Here is a 9,062-nt window from a genome sequence, read left to right as displayed (position 1 = left end):
TTGCGGTCAGAGAGTATGGCTCTCCACTCAGAACCTTCCCTTAAGACAGCTTCTCGCAAGTTGGCCCCGCGGTTCATTGGTCCGTTCCGTATTTCCCAGGTCATTAATCCTGTCACAGTGCGACTTCTTCTCCCGCGCTATCTTCGTCGCGTTCACCCGGTCTTCCATGTCTCCTGTGTTAAGCCCGTTCTTCGCGCCCCGCTCGTCCCTCCCCCCCATCCTTGTCGAGGGCGCACCCATCTACAGGGTTCGTAAGATTTTGGACATGCGCCCTCGGGGCCGTGGTCATCAGTACCTAGTGGATTGGGAGGGGTACGACCCAAACGATCCTGAGGAGAGGAGTTGGGTTCCCTCTCGGGACGTGCTGGACCGTTCGCTGATCGATGATTTCCTCCGTTGCCGCCAGGTTTCCTCCTCGAGTGCGCCAGGAGGCGCTCGGTGAGTGGGGGGGTACTGTCATGTCTTGTTATGTCTGTTCCTGTCCTTTCTCTTCACTCTGTCTCTCTCTGCTGGTCTTTTTAGGTTACCTTCTCTGTCTCTCATTCTTCAGCTGTTCTACATCTCCCCTAACTAGCTCATTCACTCTTTCACACCTGTTCTCTCTTCCCCTCTGATTAGGTCTCTATTTCTCTCTCTGTTCCTGCTACTTTCAGTGTCTGATTCTTGTTTGTGTTTTTGATGCCAGAAGCAAGCTGTCGTCTCGTTTGCTTCCACCTTGTCCTATCCTGTCGGAGTCTGCCTGGCAGGTGCATCCTGCACTATACTACGTTCTTTTTGTTCCATTGTCAACGTTGGAAGAGGATTTATGCCATTCCTGTTTTTTCATTAAAGAACTCTGTTTTCTGTTAAAACCGCTTTTGGGTCTTCACTCAAGTACATAACAGAAATATGTGCACTCACTTTGAAATAAATAAGCAAGGCTAGTGTGTATTTCATCCAACAATCTGTGCTACATATTATGGCTACAGTCAAAGTGAGTCTGATTAACAGCTGTTGCATTTTCACCATTAGATAAACATCTTTGTGTCACTCAAAAAGTGGAAGAAATTGCATATACTGTAGCCATAATTTGTAGCACAGATTGTTGGATGAAATACAAACTAACCTTGGCTTACTTATTTCAAAGCGAGGCACATATTTCAGTCTTGTGGGAAAAAACTGACAAAGAGTTGAAATTTCACAAGGCAGTGATAAAAAAGCTTACAGCACCTGGTATTCCCAGCTTTCCCCATAAGTAAGCAAGGCTTGTGTGTATTTCATCCAACAATCTGTGCTACATATTATGGCTACAGTCAAAGTGAGTCTGATTAACAGCTGTTGCATTTTCACCATTAGATAAACATCTTTGTGTCACTCAAAAAGTGGAAGAAATTGCATATACTGTAGCCATAATTTGTAGCACAGATTGTTGGATGAAATACAAACTAACCTTGCTTACTTATTTCAAAGCGAGGGCACATATTTCAGTCTTGTGGAAAAAACTGACAAAGAGTTGAAATTTCACAAGGCAGTGATAAAAAAGCTTACAGCACCTGGTACCTGGTACTAACCAGGCCCGACTGCTTTTCCGAAATAAGTAAGCAAGGCGTTCAGGCCGGTGTGGTTCATCCAACAATCTGTGCTCTTATTATGGCTACAGTCAAAGTGAGTCTGATTAACAGCTGTTGCATTTTCACCATTAGATAAGCATCTTTGTGTCACTCAAAAAGTGGAAGAAATTAAATATACTGTAGACATAATTTGTAGCACAGATTGTTGGATGAAATACAAACTAACCTTGCTTACTTATTTCAAAGCGAGGGCACATATTTCAGTCTTGTGGGAAAAAACTGACAAAGAGTTGAAATTTCACAAGGCAGTGATAAAAAGCTTACAGCACCTGGTATTCCCAAGTGGTCTTACAATCCAATACTAACCAGGCCCGACCCTGCTTAGCTTCTGAGAACAACGAGATCAGGAGTACTCAGGCTGGTATGGTCGTAAGTAAGAAACTTTCTCTTGGTGCACTATATAAAGTCAAAGTGAGTCTGATTAACAGCTGTTGCATTTTCACCATTAGATAAGCATCTTTGTGTCACTCAAAAAGTGGAAGAAATTGCCAAATCAGTTTTTTCTCACAAGACTGAAATATGTGCACAAATAAGTAAGCAAGGCTGTGAATCCAAAATCTGTGCTATATTATGGCTACAGTCAAAGTGAGTCTGATTAACAGCTGTTGCATTTTCACCATTAGATAAACATCTTTGTGTCACTCAAAAGTGGAAGAAATTGCATATACTGTAGCCATAATTTGTAGCACAGATTGTTGGATGAAATACGAACTAACCTTGCTTACTTATTTCAAAGCGAGGGCACATATTTCAGTCTTGTGGGAAAAAACTGACAAAGAGTTGAAATTTCACAAGGCAGTGATAAAAAAGCTTACAGCACCTGGTATTCCCAAGTGGTCTTACAATCCGAATACTAACCAGGCCCGACCCTGCTTAGCTTCTGAGAACAACGAGATCAGGCGTACTCAGGCTGGTATGGTCGTAAGTAAGAAACTTTCTCTTGGTGCACTATATAAAGTCAAAGTGAGTCTGATTAACAGCTGTTGCATTTTCACCATTAGATAAGCATCTTTGTATCACTCAAAAAGTGGAAGAAATTGCAAATCAGCCATAATTTTCTCACAAAACTGAAATATGTGCACTCACTTTGAAATAAATAAGCAAGGCTAGTGTGTATTTCATCCAACAATCTGTGCTACATATTATGGCTACAGTCAAAGTGAGTCTGATTAACAGCTGTTGCATTTTCACCATTAGATAAACATCTTTGTGTCACTCAAAAAGTGGAAGAAATTGCATATACTGTAGCCATAATTTGTAGCACAGATTGTTGGATGAAATACAAACTAACCTTGCTTACTTATTTCAAAGCGAGGGCACATATTTCAGTCTTGTGGGAAAAAACTGACAAAGAGTTGAAATTTCACAAGGCAGTGATAAAAAAGCTTACAGCACCTGGTGCACTCGCTTTGAAATAAGTAAGCAAGGCTTGTGTGTATTTCATCCAACAATCTGTGCTACATATTATGGCTACAGTCAAAGTGAGTCTGATTAACAGCTGTTGCATTTTCACCATTAGATAAGCATCTTTGTGTCACTCAAAAAGTGGAAGAAATTAAATATACTGTAGCCATAATTTGTAGCACAGATTGTTGGATGAAATACAAACTAACCTTGCTTACTTATTTCAAAGCGAGGGCACATATTTCAGTCTTGTGGGAAAAAACTGACAAAGAGTTGAAATTTCACAAGGCAGTGATAAAAAAGCTTACAGCACCTGGTATTCCTCGCGGTCTCCCATAAGTAAACAAGGCTTGTGTGTATTTCATCCAACAATCTGTGCTACATATTTGGCACTATAGTCAAAGTGAGTCTGATTAACAGCTGTTGCATTTTCACCATTAGATAAGCATCTTTGTGTCACTCAAAAAGTGGAAGAAATTAAATATACTGTAGCCATAATTTGTAGCACAGATTGTTGGATGAAATACAAACTAACCTTGCTTACTTATTTCAAAGCGAGGGCACATATTTCAGTCTTGTGGGAAAAAACTGACAAAGAGTTGAAATTTCACAAGGCAGTGACAAAAAGCTTACAGCACCTGGTATTCCCAAGTGGTCTTACAATCCAATACTAACCAGGCCCGACCCTGCTTAGCTTCTGAGAACAACGAGATCAGGCGTACTCAGGCTGGTGTGGTCGTAAGCGAAGAAACTTTCTCTTGGTGCACTATATAAAGTCAAAGTGAGTCTTGATTAACAGCTGTTGCATTTTCACCATTAGATAAGCATCTTTGTATCACTCAAAAAGTGGAAGAAATTGCAAATCAGCAAATATGTCTTAAATAAGTGTGTGTATTTCATCCAACAATCTGTGCTACATATTATGGCTACAGTCAAAGTGAGTCTGATTAACAGCTGTTGCATTTTCACCATTAGATAAACATCTTTGTGTCACTCAAAAAGTGGAAGAAATTGCATATACTGTAGCCATAATTTGTAGCACAGATTGTTGGATGAAATACAAACTAACCTTGGCTTACTTATTTCAAAGCGAGGGCACATATTTCAGTCTTGTGGGAAAAAACTGACAAAGAGTTGAAATTTCACAAGGCAGTGATAAAACAGCACCTGGTATTCCCAGCATCCAAGTACTGGCCCGCACTTAGCTTTGAAATAAGTAAGCAAGGCTTGTGTGTATTTCATCCAACAATCTGTGCTACATATATAACAGTCAAAGTGAGTCTGATTAACAGCTGTTGCATTTTCACCATTAGATAAGCATCTTTGTGTCACTCAAAAAGTGGAAGAAATTAAATATACTGTAGCCATAATTTGTAGCACAGATTGTTGGATGAAATACAAACTAACCTTGGCTTACTTATTTCAAAGCGAGGGCACATATTTCAGTCTTGTGGGAAAAAACTGACAAAGAGTTGAAATTTCACAAGGCAGTGATAAAAAAGCTTACAGCACCTGGTGCATTCCCAGCTTTGAAATAAGTACAAGGCTTGTGTGTATTTCATCCAACAATCTGTGCTACATATTATGGCTACAGTCAAAGTGAGTCTGATTAACAGCTGTTGCATTTTCACCATTAGATAAGCATCTTTGTGTCACTCAAAAAGTGGAAGAAATTGCATATACTGTAGCCATAATTTGTAGCACAGATTGTTGGATGAAATACAAACTAACCTTGCTTACTTATTTCAAAGCGAGGGCACATATTTCAGTCTTGTGGGAAAAAACTGACAAAGAGTTGAAATTTCACAAGGCAGTGATAAAAAGCTTACAGCACCTGGTATTCACTCGCTTCTCCCATAAGTACTAAGGCTTGTGTTATTTCATCCAACAATCTGTGCTACATATTATTGGTACACTATATAAAGTCAAAGTGAGTCTGATTAACAGCTGTTGCATTTTCACCATTTCGATAAGCATCTTTGTGTCACTCAAAAAGTGGAAGAAATTAAATATACTGTAGCCATAATTTGTAGCACAGATGGTTGGATGAAATACAAACTAACCTTGCTTACTTATTTCAAAGCGAGGGCACATATTTCAGTCTTGTGGAAAAAACTGACAAAGAGTTGAAATTCCACAAGGCAGTGATAAAAAGCTTACAGCACCTGGTATTCCCAAGTGGTCTTAAATCCAAGTACTAACCAGGCCCGACCCTGCTTAGCTTCTGAGATCAACGAGATCAGGCGTACTCAGGCCGGTGTGGTCGTAAGCAAGAAACTTTCTCTTGGTGCACTATATAAAGTCAAAGTGAGTCTGATTAACAGCTGTTGCATTTTCACCATTAGATAAGCATCTTTGTATCACTCAAAAAGTGGAAGAAATTGCAAATCAGTTTTTCTCACAAAATTTGAAATGGTTGGAAATAAATAAAACTAAGGCTAGTGTGTATTTTATCTTATTCTGTGCTACATATTATGGCTACAGTCAAAGTGAGTCTGATTAACAGCTGTTGCATTTTCACCATTAGATAAACATCTTTGTGTCACTCAAAAAGTGGAAGAAATTGCATATACTGTAGCCATAATTTGTAGCACAGATTGTTGGATGAAATACAAACTAACCTTGGTTATTTCAAAGCGAGGTATTTCAGTCTTGTGGGAAAAAACTGACAAAGAGTTGAAATTTCACAAGGCAGTGATAAAAAGCTTACAGCACCTGGTGCACGCTTTGAAATAAGTAAGCAAGGCTTGTGTGTATTTCATCCAACAATCTGTGCTACATATTATGGCTACAGTCAAAGTGAGTCTGATTAACAGCTGTTGCATTTTCACCATTAGATAAGCATCTTTGTGTCACTCAAAAAGTGGAAGAAATTAAATATACTGTAGCCATAATTTGTAGCACAGATTGTTGGATGAAATACAAACTAACCTTGGCTTACTTATTTCAAAGCGAGGGCACATATTTCAGTCTTGTGGGAAAAAACTGACAAAGAGTTGAAATTTCACAAGGCAGTGATAAAAAAGCTTACAGCACCTGGTATTCCCAGCACTCCCATCCAAATAAGTAAGCAAGGCTTGTGATCAGATTTCATCCAACAATCTGTGCTACATATTATGGCTACAGTCAAAGTGAGTCTGATTAACAGCTGTTGCATTTTCACCATTAGATAAGCATCTTTGTGTCACTCAAAAAGTGGAAGAAATTAAATATACTGTAGCCATAATTTGTAGCACAGATTGTTGGATGAAATACAAACTAACCTTGCTGACTTATTTCAAAGCGAGGGCACATATTTCAGTCTTGTGGAAAAAACTGACAAAGAGTTGAAATTTCACAAGGCAGTGATAAAAAAGCTTACAGCACCTGGTGCACTCGCTTTGAAATAAGTAAGCAAGGCTTGTGTGTATTTCATCCAACAATCTGTGCTACATATTATGGCTACAGTCAAAGTGAGTCTGATTAACAGCTGTTGCATTTTCACCATTAGATAAGCATCTTTGTGTCACTCAAAAAGTGGAAGAAATTAAATATACTGTAGCCATAATTTGGATTAAATACAAACTAACCTTGCTTACTTATTTCAAAGCGAGGGCACATATTTCAGTCTTGTGTGAAAAAACTGACAAAGAGTTGAAATTCCACAAGGCAGTGACAAAAAGCTTTACAGCACCTGGTATTCCCAATTGGTCTTACAATCCTAATACTAACCAGGCCCGACCCTGCTTAGCTTCTGAGAACAACGAGATCAGGAGTACTCAGGCTGGTATGGTCGTAAGTAAGAAACTTTCTCTTGGTGCACTATATAAAGTCAAAGTGAGTCTGATTAACAGCTGTTGCATTCTCACCATTAGATAAGCATCTTTGTGTCACTCAAAAAGTGGAAGAAATTGCAAATCAGTTTTTTCTCACAAGACTGAAATATGTGCACTCGTTTTGAAATAAGTAAGCAAGGCAAATCCAACAATCTGTGCTACATATTATGGCTACAGTCAAAGTGAGTCTGATTAACAGCTGTTGCATTTTCACCATTAGATAAACATCTCTGTGTCACTCAAAAAGTGGAAGAAATTGCATATACTGTAGCCATAATTTGTAGCACATATTGTTGGATGAAATACAAACAACCTTGTTACTTTTTTCAAAGCGAGGGCACATATTTCAGTCTTGTGGGAAAAAACTGACAAAGAGTTGAAATTTCACAAGGCAGTGATAAAAAAGCTTACAGCACCTGGTGCACTCGCTTTGAAATAAGTAAGCAAGGCTTGTGTGTATTTCATCCAACAATCTGTGCTACATATTATAACAGTCAAAGTGAGTCTTGATTAACAGCTGTTGCATTTTCACCATTAGATAAGCATCTTTGTGTCACTCAAAAAGTGGAAGAAATTAAATATACTGTAGCCATAATTTGTAGCACAGATTGTTGGATGAAATACGAACTAACCTTGCTGACTTATTTCAAAGCGAGGGCACATATTTCAGTCTTGTGGAAAAACTGACAAAGAGTTGAAATTTCACAAGGCAGTGATAAAAAAGCTTACAGCACCTGGTGTACACTCCCGCCCTTTGAAATATGTAAGCAAGGCTTGGCCGGTATTTCATCCAACAATCTGTGCTACATATTATGGCTAAAGTCAAAGTGAGTCTGATTAACAGCTGTTGCATTTTCACCATTAGATAAGCATCTTTGTGTCACTCAAAAAGTGGAAGAAATTAAATATACTGTAGCCATAATTTGTAGCACAGATTGTTGGATGAAATACAAACTAACCTTGCTGACTTATTTCAAAGCGAGGGCACATATTTCAGTCTTGTGGAAAAAACTGACAAAGAGTTGAAATTTCACAAGGCAGTGATAAAAAGCTTACAGCACCTGGTGCACTCGCTTTGAAATAAGTAAGCAAGGCTTGTGTGTATTTCATCCAACAATCTGTGCTACATATTATGGCTACAGTCAAAGTGAGTCTGATTAACAGCTGTTGCATTTTCACCATTAGATAAGCATCTTTGTGTCACTCAAAAAGTGGAAGAAATTAAATATACTGTAGCCATAATTTGGATTAAATACAAACTAACCTTGCTTACTTATTTCAAAGCGAGGGCACATATTTCAGTCTTGTGTGAAAAAACTGACAAAGAGTTGAAATTCCACAAGGCAGTGACAAAAGCTTTACAGCACCTGGTATTCCCAATTGGTCTTACAATCCGAATACTAACCAGGCCCGACCCTGCTTAGCTTCTGAGAACAACGAGATCAGGAGTACTCAGGCTGGTATGGTCGTAAGTAAGAAACTTTCTCTTGGTGCACTATATAAAGTCAAAGTGAGTCTGATTAACAGCTGTTGCATTCTCACCATTACATAAGCATCTTTGTGTCACTCAAAAAGTGGAAGAAATTGCAAATCAGTTTTTCTCCAAGACTAATTTGTGCACTCGATGGTTGGATGTAAGCAAGGCTAACTGTATTTCATCCAACAATCTGTGCTACATATTACAGTCAAAGTGAGTCTGATTAACAGCTCTTGCATTTTCACCATTAGATAAACATCTCTGTGTCACTCAAAAACTGGAAGAAATTGCATATACTGTAGCCATAATTTGTAGCACAGATTGTTGGATGAAATACAAACAACCTTGTTATTTTTTTTCAAAGCAGGCGGTCTATTTCATCTTGTGGGAAAAAACTGACAAAGAGTTGAAATTTCACAAGGCAGTGATAAAAAAGCTTACAGCACCTGGTGCACTCAGCTTTGAAATAAGTAAGCAAGGCTTGTGTGTATTTCATCCAACAATCTCTGCTACATATTATGGCTACAGTCAAAGTGAGTCTGATTAACAGCTGTTGCATTTTCACCATTAGATAAGCATCTTTGTGTCACTCAAAAAGTGGAAGAAATTAAATATACTGTAGCCATAATTTGTAGCACAGATTGTTGGATGAAATACGAACTAACCTTGCTGACTTATTTCAAAGCGAGGGCACATATTTCAGTCTTGTGGGAAAAAACTGACAAAGAGTTGAAATTTCACAAGGCAGTGATAAAA

The 9,062-nt window shown here is 38.5% G+C and overlaps 3 pseudogenes; all 3 read right to left on the bottom strand.

Annotated features, from left to right (window-relative positions):
* Positions 1-1,867: 1,867 nt before the first annotated feature.
* LOC135534512 (5S ribosomal RNA) lies at positions 1,868-1,985 on the bottom strand (annotated as a pseudogene).
* A 1,655-nt stretch (positions 1,986-3,640) lies between these two features.
* LOC135534518 (5S ribosomal RNA) lies at positions 3,641-3,758 on the bottom strand (annotated as a pseudogene).
* A 1,409-nt stretch (positions 3,759-5,167) lies between these two features.
* Positions 5,168-5,285, bottom strand: LOC135534514 (5S ribosomal RNA; annotated as a pseudogene).
* Positions 5,286-9,062: the final 3,777 nt, after the last annotated feature.

The sequence above is a fragment of the Oncorhynchus masou genome, unplaced genomic scaffold (genome assembly GCF_036934945.1).
Source record: "Oncorhynchus masou masou isolate Uvic2021 unplaced genomic scaffold, UVic_Omas_1.1 unplaced_scaffold_3507, whole genome shotgun sequence".
In the NCBI taxonomy this organism is placed as follows: Eukaryota; Metazoa; Chordata; class Actinopteri; order Salmoniformes; family Salmonidae; genus Oncorhynchus; species Oncorhynchus masou.
Note: the sequence above shows the minus strand (reverse complement) of the source record. Positions and strands in the feature narration are given on the sequence as shown.